At 42.7% G+C, this 14,122-nt stretch overlaps 1 long non-coding RNA gene across 3 annotated transcripts; it reads left to right on the forward strand.

The window, feature by feature from the left end:
• The first annotated feature begins 1,824 nt into the window (after positions 1 to 1,824).
• On the forward strand, positions 1,825 to 11,529 carry LOC143443766 (uncharacterized). Of its 3 annotated transcripts, XR_013113065.1 has the most exons (6): positions 1,950 to 1,964; positions 3,057 to 3,222; positions 4,528 to 4,653; positions 6,942 to 7,053; positions 7,489 to 7,586; positions 10,786 to 11,529. It is a non-coding gene; the product is annotated as an uncharacterized LOC143443766 (long non-coding RNA). The 3 variants fall into 3 exon arrangements; XR_013113066.1 differs by lacking the exon at positions 10,786 to 11,529 and having other exon boundaries at positions 1,825 to 1,964; positions 3,057 to 3,209; positions 7,489 to 9,918; XR_013113064.1 differs by lacking the exon at positions 10,786 to 11,529 and having other exon boundaries at positions 7,489 to 9,918.
• The last annotated feature ends 2,593 nt before the right edge of the window (positions 11,530 to 14,122 follow it).

Raw genomic sequence — 14,122 nt, forward strand, 5'->3', positions numbered from 1 at the left:
CTTCCCTGGCTTGAGTAAGAAAGGTAAGTCAGCTGGACAATGAAGATGGATAGCTTTAGTTCAGCGAAGTGGTGGGTGTGTTTGCTCATTGCTGAGACAAGTCGCCTGCCAAAAGCAACTTAAGGGAGGAAGGTTTTGTTTTGGCTCAGTTTGTGGGTGTAGTCCATCATGACAGGGGAGTCATGGCAACAGGCACTCGAGAATGCCGGTACTCAGCTTGCTTTTTTCTCGTTGTGCAGTTGGAAATCTCCAGACAGTGGAACAGTGCTGTCCACTTTAGCATGATCTTCCTTACTCAATTAATTTAATCTCGCCAATGCCTCACAGATAGACCCAGAGAATTATCTCTTTGAGAGTCTAGATCTGGACAATGGCATCATCATTATAACATTATATGTAACATGTATACATGTGACAGGTGTACATTGGAGCTGGAGGGCACCTTTTTGGGTTTTCAGGTTCTTGTGTACTGAACTGGACCAGGAATACACAGACAGCAGTAGAAATGATAGCAGCTTACTAAGAAAAACAAGAATGAAAATGAACCAGAGAGGTGGGAAAGGTTAGAAGCTCAAAATAGCCCTGAGCCACCAGTTGTGATTCTTTATGGGCTATGTACACAGTGCTTATCTTGAACCTTGCTCACTTCTCTGGTACTTGTAGGTGGTCCTCCTGGTGGGGAATGGTTTCTAGTCTTTCTTCCTGTCAGTGGTTTTTTTCTGATGTTAATTTAGATGTTTCTCTCTGCTCCATTCTACTGCCCAAGAAAATACCCCCACACCATCGCAAGTCGTGCTTTCTTAGAAAGTGAGAACAATTTCTCTTTTCCAGAGGTCCAGGCGCTGCACCAGCACCCTCTGTTCTAACACCCAGTACACACTCAACCTCAGTCAGCAGTTCCTGGACCCACGAGAATGGCCACTGCTCTGGGCTTTGCTGCCAGTCATATGAGTTGTTAAGGGGGCTTACCTCCTACAGAAGCAGAAGGGACAGATAATTCTAAGAGTGACTTCAGAGTGGCTTTAATCTGTGGAGAAAACCAAGGAAGGAAGAGCTGCCTCAGACAGTTACCTGCCTCTTAGACATTCCACTTTCTCTTCAGATTTGACATTCCTAGTGCCAACTTGAGACAAGAGAGGGGATTTCTTAAGGTGTGTTATCAGACTTTAAAAATCCAGAGCTAAGATAAGATTAAAACAAAGCCTGTAGGTTGGGGGAGGAGAATGGAAAGTCTGTTTTGTTTTTAACACCAATGAAACCTTTCTTGCCTTCAACATAAATGCCATGAATAGCAGTTGCCAGAATCAACTGTAATAGCACCTGAGTGTGAGTCTTGGCTCACAGTGCTGGTTTGGAAAAGCTAACCATACATACCATCTAAGACACCATCTAAGAGCTGTGCCCCCCCCCCCCCCCCCCCCATAGCGATGATTCTGACTGTTTACTGATAGTGAGGACATTGTTTCACTTAGGGGAGAAGAGGGTAGACATTTTAAGCTCATCTGTGTGTGTGTATGTGCGCATGTGTGTGTGCTTGTGTGTATTTGTGACTGTGTGTGTGCATGTATCTGTGTCTCTCTGTATATGTCTGTGTGTCTGTCTGTGTTGGTTTGTCTGTTGTCTCTGTGTGTGTCTGTGCTAGTGTCTTTCTGTATGTATCTCTCTCTCTCTCTCTCTCTCTCTCTCTCTCTCTCTCTCTCTCTGTGTGTGTGTGTGTGTGTGTGTGTGTGTGTGTGTGTGTTCTCAGCAGTGAGCACATGGCTGTGGAGGGTGTGCAGAAAAATTTTTTTTTTTCTGCAGGTGACATCCTAGCTTGCAAGCTCCATAGAATGAATGGCAGGATTTACCTCTGTGAAGCAGCAAAACAACTTGGCTCCAAAGTCACCTTCCTGAAAGTCATTTTGAAGACTATAGGAGAAGCAAATTTCATGATGCAAAGCACAACTTGTCATGGAAATTTACAGGTGACAAAGGCCCCTCAAGAGGGGCTACTTTTCTCTGTTTAGCATCTGCACTCAGATTTAGAATAACAAGCAACATTAACTAGAGGGAGAAATAAATACGTTCAGGAATCCAGACTCTGTTTCTAATTTACTCAAGAGACTCTGTTTTCAGTACATAAATCAGCTCTTGGTATTTTGCCACTTAAAAATTGCAAAAACAAAATGTGAAGATGTGTCATTCTGAAAAAAAAGAAGAAGAAGAAGAAGCATGATGTATGTGTTGCTTTTAACTAATCTTGGTTCAACAGTCTTCAATGCTATTAGAAACATAGCATGTGTGTATATATTAATATGTGTATATATTAATACATTTAAGCCTGGAAGGTTCCCAAGTGCCATTTGTTTCCCGTACACTGATGTGAATTCTACCTCTATTGGCACATAAAAGATGCAAAGCTCTGTAGCCTGAATTTGCACCATTTGGGCTCTGCAATTTTTAGGAAGTGTGAGAAGTCATGCAGGCTTAGTGACCTTTAGGGAGACTTTAAATAACCCTCCCCAATTCAGGGAAGGCGACATAGCAAGCTGGGCTGAGTGAGCTGCAAAGTCCCTAGGAAGGTAGACTGCCAACAAAGGCCCACATACTAACTCCTACTCATTGCTTTGCGTGGGCTGGGTGGCACTGGGTCCATCTCAGGGAAACGTCCTCAATATGTTTTATATTCTAACCATGAAAATAGCAGTAAGCACAGTTGGGACAAGTCAGATATTCAGGTGGGCTTAAATAGAAGGTCAAGGAGCACATGTTCTCTGGAACCCAAATCCCTGGAGGAAAAGGAAGAGATTCTGTAGTTAACAGCTTCAGAGGTATTTCATCACTTCTGTCCCTCTGTGACATGCTAAGCAGCCATTAGTGAAACTGACATGCTGGGACACAAGAAATTCTCTTTCTCTTAATATTCACTTATGATCATCTTCCAGAAAAGACCAGTTTTGGGGGGCTAGGAGGACACCAAGGCTTTCTTAAACTTGACAATAATCACTCCCTAAAAAGTGACCATTTGAATACTCAGGCAGGACCCAGCCCTACCTCTCCTCTTTCTCCATGTGCAGAGGCAGGAATCAGAGACTGGCACCTCCTACTTTGGTAATGATCTTCACGATGTTCTTGCCCACTGGACAGAAAACAGGCACCTGTACTTGTTCCAAATCCCGCCTTCAGAGCCTCCCTGCCTGGCAGAGCTTTCCACGGCCTCCGATTAGGAGGTAAGGAGAAGAGGTATGTCTAACTTCAGTGCTCAATCATCAAGTCTTCTAGTTCTAGCATAACTGGCCTGGTAGAAAGGGAGATGTTCTAAAGAGCCATGTGTGTTCCTCAATTTAACTATCAGATTGTTGAAGCAATGGCGCTCAGTAGTGGGGGAGCTTGTCTCTGGGAAAAGAGATTTCATGCAGCTCTAACGAGTTGTCAGATCACCTCACAGAGTGAGACTGAAATCAAGATCATTGTGAGTCAGTGGTGGGCAGAGTGACACTGTGACCAGGACTGCTTAGATTTGCATAGCCCTGGACCTCTGTCTGAACCTTGATTTAATTTCAGGACCAATAAAAATGGACTGAAGGGGTCAATGGATCTCTTTGTCCCCAGTCCCAGTGTGGTCACATTGAATGCATCTCCCTTTACTGCTTTCTGGTACTGATTTTGTCATTTTAATTGCTTTCTCAAGGACTGTTGGGTGAAGTTGTTTTGGGAATTTCAGACCCTAAGTTCAGTAGCATCAGTATTTTCTCAGTTGTAGCACAGAAAGTTCCTGGATTCAGGAATCCCTTAGGCCTTGGCAACCTTGCCTATTTGGTCACCTTTGCTCTGTCAGAGGAGAGAGGAAGAGAGAGAGAGAGAGAGAGAGAGAGAGAGAGAGAGAGAGAGAGAGAGAGAGAGAAACCTTCAGTCAATCCAGTTTGGAAAAGAAAATAGAATCTGGAAGTCGGCTACCAGGCTGTAAAAAAGCACCCTTATCTTAGTAATTGCTCTCTGCTTATTTTTGTTACCTTGTAATCTAGTTCCTGGTTGTAAATCTTATGGAAGGAAAACGGTCTGTGGGCTTGCTTGGGGCTGGGCAGGGTGTGTCATTTGGCAGTGCAAGCTCTGAGTATTTGCCTGAGAGAGGAAACGTCAGGCTAGGATAGGTAAAGACTGCTTCAAGCAAGAGAGGGTCACAACCTAGTTCCAGGTAAAAGGAAGACAGGGGCACAGCAGAAGCCAGTTTGGTCCCTAGGTGGCCTGAGAGTGGAAGGCCTGTTCCTAAAGCACTTAGGGTACTTGGTGTCTCAGCCTCCAGGGCAAAGCTTCTATCTCTAAAGACCTTCCTCCTCTCTCCACTGTATACTGAGTACCTTTCCCCCAACAATGCACTTTGGTGAATTAATTCCACAGGGTCCTGAAGGGGAGGGAACAAAGACAAAGGGAAAGTAATTAACGTTTGTACTTGCTTCTTTTCATGATACTTGTTTGTTCTTCCTTCTTTGTCTTCCTTCTCTCCACTCCTTCCTTGCCTCTACCATCTCTCCTTTTCCTCTTTTCAAGGGCCCCATCGTGGTCAAGCCTGAGAGCCACTACTGCCCTCTTGTGTTTCTGTGATGGAAGAGCTCAATCAATGTGATGGGCCATCTTCACATGAGGAGAGAGGCAAAGGGAGTCAAAGGCAATAGGGTATGCAAAGAACTGGGAACACAGTGGGACTCCAAATCATAAAATAGGGCTAGCCAATAAAATTCACATCACTGGAGCTGAAATCCAGACGGAGTGGTCTGATAGGCATCAGGGAAGCCAGACAGTGTGGGCTCAGGGAGGGGTTCGCTTTGATCTGTATACAGTGAACTAGAGAGTGTTAATCTTAGCTCTGGTAAGCACCCAAGGGCAAGATCTGTGTCTTTATGCAGATATTTTAATGCTCAGCCTAGTGCTGACTCTGCCTTGGTTGAGACCTGATTAGAGTAACAAAGCACCCAGGAGGTGGGTAAAATATATCTCTGGGTGAGACTGTCATGTGTTTCTAGTCAACATTAACCAAGGGCAGAAGACCTTTTTTGAATACGGCTAACACTGTCCACATGCTGACAATTGTTAGTTCAAGTGGGAATCTAAAGGCTCCAGGAATATTTATTCTGGACTTAGGCCCCCTTGGAGAAAAGGGAAAGATAGAAGGTGGCAGTGGGGGGAAGAGAGCCTGAGTGTAGGTATAGTCTATGTTCTATATCCCTCTCGGCTGTTTATACCCCCCCCCTTTCCTGGCCACCACAGTGTGAGCTCGTTTCCTCTACCAACTTCCTCTCTGCCAAGATGGGTTGGAAACTTTGAAAATGTGAGCCAGATAAATATTTCCTCCTGTAAGTATGTGCTCAGGCATTTTGTCAGCGAAACAGAAGTCTGATTACCTTAGAATCATGCCACAGTTGCCTCAGGTTGGCATTGCATATGTTTATTTAGTATGTTTTCACCATGCGCTAGATACCGTTTTAAGTATTCGTTTTACTAGTCACATAACGTCATCAGTCATGGGCATATTTTACAGATGAGGACTGTAAAGCAGAAGGGTGGATACTCATCCAGGCTGAGTGGCAGAGTCAGAACTCAAATCCAGGTTTTCTGCTGCCTGAGCTCTCTCTGAGGATCCGTCAGTGAGGAGGTCTCCCATTTTCAAGTTTCCAAATTTTATCAGAGTGTGAACATCTATCATATTTTAAAAAGAGGAGGCTTTGGCAAACTAAACAGAGTTTGTGTGAGCAATACACGCTTCACAAATCCTGCCACTTTCAGAACCAGAAGAGGTTCAGAGTCCCCTGTCTAGGTGTGCAGGCGGCATTTATAGACAGACAGCAGCTGCTGCAGCTGTCTTAAGCAACACCTTTGATCTAGAAAAAAATGAGACATAATGATTTATACTTGATTACTTAAAATTCTCTGATTGCCTATAAAATTATAATTACTTAATGCTTCGTTAAATAATGTGTGTGTGTGTGTGTGTGTGTGTGTACATATGTGATTATTAAATTAAACTGAATTTAGATTGAGTTGCCTCAGTACCGTGAGTCTTCATGTAATGAACTTCATTTGGCTTAGCAGATGAATTGAAAGCCTAGTTTGCATTCATGTGTACATATGGTGTGTGTGTGTGTGTGTGTGTGTGAGTTTTAGCCGATAACAGGATCTGATTCTCAGCAGGTGACAGGCTCCAGCTGAGCAGACCACACCCAAATATGGCAGGCACAGAGCTGGAAACAGATTTTTTCCTTATGCTACTTCCTCTGTCTAAAATTCTACTTGTCCATCTTGGAGAATGGAACTCTCTGAACCTGTTCTGTTTCCTAAGATCATCCAAATTCATGAATTTTTCTTTGTTTGAATAAACTGCTTAATTCATCAACACATTCATATTAAAAAATACAGTGTATGTCCAAAATGATGTACTTGTCAGATGTTATAAAAGGATGTAGTCTACCATTTGTAGAAACATGTATGAATCTGGAAAAAATATTACACAAAATAAATTAGGTAGAAGAAGGCACATACTGCATCCTCTCAGTTGTATGCAAGAGTATAACTGTTGCTCTTATAGAAGCAGAGTATAGAACTGACATTGCCGGAGGCTGGAAAGGTGTTGGGAGGAAGAGAAGTAGAAATGGTGGTTACTGTGTGCAGAGCTGGAACTGGCTTGGAGAAAGAGTCTCCAATGTTCTGAATGTGATAGGTAAACATGGCTGATGACAATTAATTGTATATTCCAAAGTATCTAAGGAAGAACATTGTATGTTCCTCATCCTAAGTAATAATATGTGTCCAGGTTACCCTGATCTGACCATCATGTGCTGTGTACAATTAGTGGATGTCAACTAAAACTTAAAATGATAAAATGATTTTAATAATAATATAAAATTACAATATGATAAAAGGAAAAATTTTAATAGTTTAAATATGCATTTCTCTTTTGCTTTTCTAAGGACCAGGCCTTTAAATTTGTTATCTCCTGTATCATTTGTCTCAGAGAAAGAGGAATGAATGGCTGGGTGATTGGAGTATTCTTCCAACTGGGTTGGTTGGACAACTAAACAGGTAAAAAATACCTTCAGAAAAAGTGACAATTTGGGCTGGACCCCTGGAACCCACATGCGGGAAGCAGAGAACCAACTAGTGCAAATTCCTCTACACATAGGCCATGACCTCCACACCCTCAACCCCACACGTGTGTATATGTGTGTGTGTGTGTATGTATATGTATATTAAATTAATAATATATATTATATATAATATAATAAATACATATAAATTACCAAGCAATCCAAGATAAGTCAGTTGACATGACTCTAATGCCACAAATATTACTTGAGATTAGACTGAAACTATTTAAGATTTATTGCCAGACTGGGTGGGGAAATCCTGACTCTTCCTATCCTGGGGATGGTGCATAAATAAGCATATAGAGAATGGGGTCACACACATGGTTTGTATGTGCCCAAATTTGACTTCATTTGGTCTTGGCTCAAACAGGCACAAAGAAGAAACTAAAGAGGTCGTGAACGTCTCTTCTAAACCAAGATGCCCCCTAGACACCTGGGAACTAGTGCCCCACAAGTTTTTGTGAAGACGTATGTCTTGAATTGTCTTGAGTTTATATATGAGCTGTATGCTTGCAGCATGGTGACTATTACTATATTTTTAGGCACCACTGGACTGTTTCCAGCATTGTTGCCTTGTTTTACACTCCCATTAGTGGTGTGCAAGGGTTCAGATTCTCTACAACTTTGCCCTCGTTTGTTTTTGTCCATTTCTCTGATGATAACCATTTAAAAGTATGAAGTGGTATCACAGGTTAAATATAATTCCAAGGGTTTCTAGTAACCCTCTGTGGAGCGTGTATAGATTTTTGTAAGATCTCCTTATAGTATTGCTTTATAATCTGTTTTCTGTTGTAGTTTACTGCTGCAGCACGTTCTATGCTTTCACAATAAACAACTATCTAGACTAGTGACTAATCATATAACCACATATAGGGACTGTTTCCTTGTCTGTGAAACCCTCTTAAAATAAAGTGGGAGCAGTTCTCCAATGATTCCTGCTCTAGTGGCATGGGTAATTTTTGTGTTCTGTCAAAGAATCTATGGCCAAACTATGACCCGAGCTTACTCTGTTAATAACTTTACTTTGTAATTGAACTTTACCCGTCATGGGCTGAGGGGCAGGCTATAGAGCTGGTTCCAAGTTAATTATAACTGCCATTATTTTTTATTTGTGGTGCCTGAGCAAGCAGTAAAACAGCAAGTTAAGTCACACTTGCAGTGAGACTATGACTCAATTAGTGTTTTTGAATAATAGGGGGTAGTAATTAAGGTCACAGTGTTTGCAGGAGCAGCATCCTGGGGTAGCCTGGCTTCAGCAGAGGCTATTTTATAACATCTCCAGGGAGGCAGCTGAAGGAAGGCAGAGAAGTGCTGGGTACAGGTCCTTTGTGTCTCTTGTCAACTGGGAACGGAAAGTCTTGGGACTAGGCTCTGTAACTGTTTAACGCCTGTTTATCCTCTTCTATGTTGCAGCTTAAAAATCGAACATAAAACTTACAGGTTTTGGAAGGTAGTGTTCCCTCTCCCCCACTTAACATTTCTGTGAAGCTGGGCTCCTGAAATTGAAAACTATATGCAGACATTAACATGTAGCTGGGTGACTGGACATGCAGGGGGAAATTAACAGCCTTTTTAATATTGACTTTGCAAACCCAAACCTGTAAAACTCCTTCCAGTGTAAGAGGAAATGTGCTGATCCCAGGGATGAGGAGGTCACACCAAATATGAGCATGCGGTTTGGATGTGACTCCTCTAAGAGAGGCCTTGGTTGTGGCATCTTGCTTTTATTTTAGATTTTGGCAATTGTTATCTCATTTCTGATGAACGGCAAATGTGTACACTGTTGAATATGGCCTGAGCTTTTATGCTGGTCATAGAAAACTCTCTTTAGGGAATAAAGACATTTTTAATTCAAAGATAAGACATAAAATAAATATTTTAAGTTGAGTATTGAGTTGAGATGAGCCACAGAAAAAAGATACTAATCTTCTGAGTGATCAAATTATCTTCAAATCCAAGAAAAACATCAGGAACAGGTTTAAGGAAGCTGGTTTGCATCTAAGAATCTTTTCTTTTCCCCTGTCCCTCACCATCCTATTGTTCTAGATGCTCAAACCTGCAGTTCTTTCTCATATTCAGGGCTGTACAGTCATCTGTCCCTAAACACTTCTCAATGTTGTTCCTTCTCTGGTACATTGATTATGTGTAGAGTCTCAATTCCACGTGTAGAAATTGGTAGAGATTGGGTTCCACAGGAAGTGCCCTTTGGTGAAGAAAGCAGCACATAGAATTTATTTGGGAACACTTTCATAATTACTGCCAACAGAAAGAAGCAGAAGAAGGAGCAAAGAGGGAGGAGTTGGGTGGTGTCGTGCCGAGGAGCCTTGCAAGTGGTTAATTGTTCTAGAGTCACTCTTTGAATACAGCCGCCTTATGTGTTGTGTGACCTTTAGCAAAGAGTAAGTTAGAAAGGGATGAGACCATAAGCAAAGGAGCTCTCTGCAACCAGAGGTGATTTCTGCAGAGGGACCAGGGAACTAAGAGGCAGGCCTATGTAACCTCAGGCCTTTCTACCCTTTGTTCCCCAGTTCCCAAATAACGACTCAGAAGCTTACTTATGTATGAATAAATGCCTAGGCCATAAGCTTGGGCTTGTTCCCTCTCTATCTCGTAATTTGTATAATCAATTTATTCTACGCCTGCCACATGGTTAGTTACTTCTAGTTTCATACTGACTTTCTCAGAGTCCAGGGTGAATTCTCAGCACTTAACTATCTCCCAGAGTTTCTATCTCTTTACCAGAACTCTCTTCTCTTATTTCTTGCCTTCTGCAATAAATAAATAAATAAATAAATAAATAGTAATCAGCTTTTTACTGACAGGTGATGCTTCTACAAAGTATATAAGAAATTGTCCCTATAGCAAGACTTCCTGATAGGTAGACAGACTGGAGAGGGGTCTATTACTAGGTAATAAAGATGGTAGATCTCCCAAGATGGTGAGCTTCTTCCTCACTCTTTTGGCCTTAGGTAAAAGCCTAACAGCTTAAACCAAAGGTCTGGTGGACTATTTCTCCTGTCTTTAGGGTGGCCCTGCTGATAGGCCTGCTAGAGAACTCCAAAACTGAAATAAGATATCTTTATATCAAATTTGTGGGCCCATCAGCCAGCCTAGTCTTATTCAAACTGACTAACCCTAAAAACAAGGAAGAAGACAGCATCAAAGCATCATCCTTGTACAGGTGGTCGTAGGTAGAATAAGAAAGCAAACTGATCTATTTTTTCTCAGTGGGTAAAGAGAGGGGATTGGGTAGGTGAGGGTTGGGGATGGAAATAGGAGGGATGACTTGTCGGGGAGGACGAAAGGAGTGGGAACTGGGAGAGAGAACTGAAATCAGAGGGGAGGCATCTCTGGAATGAGCTGAAACCTAGGATTAGTGAAACTCTCAGGAATCTATGAGGATGACCACAGCTAAGGCTTCTAGACATCGCAGATATGGGAAATGGCTACCTCCTGCAATCAGGCAAGAGTTCCAATGGAGGGATTGGGGCATCAACCCACCACAAAACCTTTGACTCAAAATCTGGCCTGCCTACAAGATGTTCAGGGATAAAGATGGCACAGAAATGGAGGGAATGGCCAACCAATGACTGCTCCAGATTGAGACCCATGCCATGAGATGGAGCCCACTCCTGACACTATTAATGATATTCTTCTATACTTGCAGACAACAGCCTAGCATAACTGTCACCGGAGAGGCTTTCTGCAGTAGCTGATAGAGACAGATGCAGAGATCCACAGCCAAGCATCAGGCAGAGCTTGTTGAATCTTGTGGAAGAGGGGCAAGAAGGATTGAAGAAGCCAGAGCAGTCAAGGACACCACAAGAAATCCTACAGAATCTACTAACCTGGGCCCATAGGGACTCTCAGAGACTGAAGCACCAACCACAGAGCATGCATAGGACTGACCTATACATATGTAACCGATGTGCAGCTTGGTCTTTATGTGGGACCCCTAACAAGTGAAGCAATGGTTGTCTATTATCTATGACTCTGTTGGCTGCCTTTGAATCCATTTTCCCCTAATTGTGTTGCCTTGTCCAGCCCCAATAGAAGATGTACCTAGTCCTATAGCAACTTGACATGCCAAGGCTGGTTGCTATCCATGGGAGGCCTCCCTTTCTCTCAGGAGAAAGGAAGGGGACCATGGCAGGAGGGTTGATGAAAGAAAGGCACGAAGAGGAGAGGAAAGAGGGGAAGCTATGATGCTGTGTTTGGGATGTAAGGTTAATAAATAAATTAACTTAAGAAAAAAAGGAAGCAAACTGAGCAAGTCATGGAGAGCAAACCAATAGATAGCATTTCTCCAAGGCCTCTGTTTTGGTTTCTTGCTTTGAGTTTCTGTCCTAACCTCATTTTGTGTTAGACTGTAAACTGTGAGATGGAATATAAACCCTCTTCTCCCAAGTTATTTTTAGTTATGATCTTTATCATAGTAATAGAATGAAAACTAGAATATTATCAAAGGAAGGTAATCAATGGAACTTTTCGCAGATAAAATAGAATTTGCACACCAATAGTCAAGAATTATTTAACTTTTATGGTAAGACAATGTCTCCCGTAGCTCGGGCTAGCAGTCAACTTATATATAGCAGGGTATGAGCTTGACCTACTACATCATTGTCGTGCTTCACATATCAGTAGATTATGAGGAGTTTGTCAGGGATAACCACTCAGACACAGTTTATAGTGAATTCAAAAGTCTTTATTCTAGCCAACTAGGACCACAGCCAGGCATTTGGGAACCTAAATGTAGCCTTGAATCTCCAAAACATGGGGGTTTTAAAGGCAGGAACTGCATCTTAACATCTTGCTTGGCAGCTGCAAAGAGGCTTTGTATAAGAAAGTAGTTTTAACTGAAGTGTCTTAGTTAGCGTTTGCATTGCTGTGAAGAGACACCATGATCAAGGTAACTCTTATAAAGAACAACATTTAATTCGGGCTGGCTTACAGAGCTTCAGAGATTTAGTGCATTATCCTCATGGTAAGAACATGGCAGCATGAAGACAGACATGGTGCTGGAGAAAGAGCTGGGAGTTCTACATTTTGATCTCAAAAATGCCAGAAGACTGTCTTCCAGGCAGCTAGACTGTCTTTGAGCTAGGGTCTCAAAGTCCATCCTCTAGTGAAACAGTTCTTCCACCACGGCCACACCTACTACAACAAGGCCACACCTCCTAATAGTGCCACTTTCTTGGGCAAGCATATTTAAACCACTACACTAAGATAAGCAGTTAGCTGGAGGGTTTCTGCACAAATAGGCAGTTTAACAGAAGCTAAGTTAGCTAGGACATCCTGACCTTTGGTTTTTAGAAAAGAGTTGGGTAATTTTCCATGTGATTCTCCATCAAGGAGATCAGATCTAGTTAAACCTGAAATGGCCTCAGCATGAATACAAGATGGAGGAACTTTTCTGCACTGTCTTGTCCTGTCACAACCACACTTGATTTTATGCAGTGCTGGGGCTCAAACCAAGAGATTTGTGCATGAGAGACTCTACCAACTGAGCTATGTCACCAGGCCCCTGTAAACACTTGATTTGTAAGATAGCTCCCACAAAATCAAATGACCAGAGGGAGGGCCTCCAGATCCGAGACATATATAGTTTTCTTCTGAAGCAAATCTGTGCCTGCTGCTTAAATCTTGGGTGGTCTGTGTGAGTGGAGATGGTTGGAAACACTCGATACACGAAAACAAGTCTGGTCCCAGTGTACTCACAAACCCTGACTGACCCTGCCTGCCTTTGGTGTGTTAGAGCTTCGACATCGAGTTCAGCTCTCAGGTAGAACATTCACTCAAATCGGTTCCCTCCAATTCCCGATACCTATACTACCAACTACTTCTGTCACTTCCTACCATCTTTCTGGTGCGTAGAGAGGAGTGGGAGAGATGTCTGTCATCTTTTTGGCATTCCCATGGATGGCTTCTTTGGATGATCTATGGGAAGTTCGAACACTGGACAAGAGAGTACGAAGAGGGAAAACCTACAGTTCCTTCTACACTTCACAGCTATTCCCACATCAGAAGACAGATTAGCAAGAGAAAGCTAAACAGAAGGCTGTTTGCATGGATACTCCATGTATACACTGGAGATACACAGGGAGCAACCGTGAAGAGAAGTAGCTTTGAGTTGGAATTCAATATCATTTTAACTGAAATATAGAGAAAAAAGAGTAAGGCCAGTGATGGAGAATTATCCAGGAAAAGCAGGGCAAAGTTGTTCTCATTTAGGATGTCTTAGAGCCACACATACTGATGAGCGAGGGATTTAGTTATTGCCGCTTTCCTGACACAGAGAGAGCACCTCCTTGGCAAACGGAGGTGTTCTTATAGACACGAATTTCTCTCCCTCATGCAACATCTGTTCTGAATCTCCTGTGCTTGTGAGTTCTCTAAGTAATCAGCTCACAGCAATCCATAGCTGAAGGGACACATTTGAAGGTGTCACACTCTGGCTTATAAAAGTCTGGATAAAACTCAGCTTGGGCAGCTAGCTATCAGGAGCTTCCAGGAACCATCTCCAAATCCTGTGCTGGTCTGCTCCTGTGCTAGCCCATTTGCAGTAGGAGCAGAGAAACTGTCCCCACTGAAGCCAGTCAAGGAGGTAAAATGGAAAAGGTCCTAGAACATGTGGCTCTGGGGAAGGCATTCTCTCCAGGTGACTCTGAGGGTGAATGAAGTCATCCCAGCTATATCCTTTACTGGGACAGAATACACAGCTGAAGTAAACAGGTGATTTCATCCAGCCTCAAGGCTGTGGGTGGTAACTATTGATCGTGGTGGGAAGAGCATGGTGGCAGGAGCTCGCTTTGTAGCCGGTTCATGTCTCAGATAATCAGAAAAGAGAGGTGGGCCAGAAATAGGGTTAGGTTAATTTACCTCCAGTGTTTGCCTCCAGCATCCGCCTCCATGAACCAGGTCACACAGCTTCCCGAAGTAGTACCATGAGGTTAGTTTAGGGTCACATGTTAAAAGTCACGAGCCTGTTAAAGAAGGATCAGACT

This window comes from Arvicanthis niloticus, chromosome 10 (assembly GCF_011762505.2).
Source record: "Arvicanthis niloticus isolate mArvNil1 chromosome 10, mArvNil1.pat.X, whole genome shotgun sequence".
Taxonomy (NCBI): Eukaryota; Metazoa; Chordata; class Mammalia; order Rodentia; family Muridae; genus Arvicanthis; species Arvicanthis niloticus.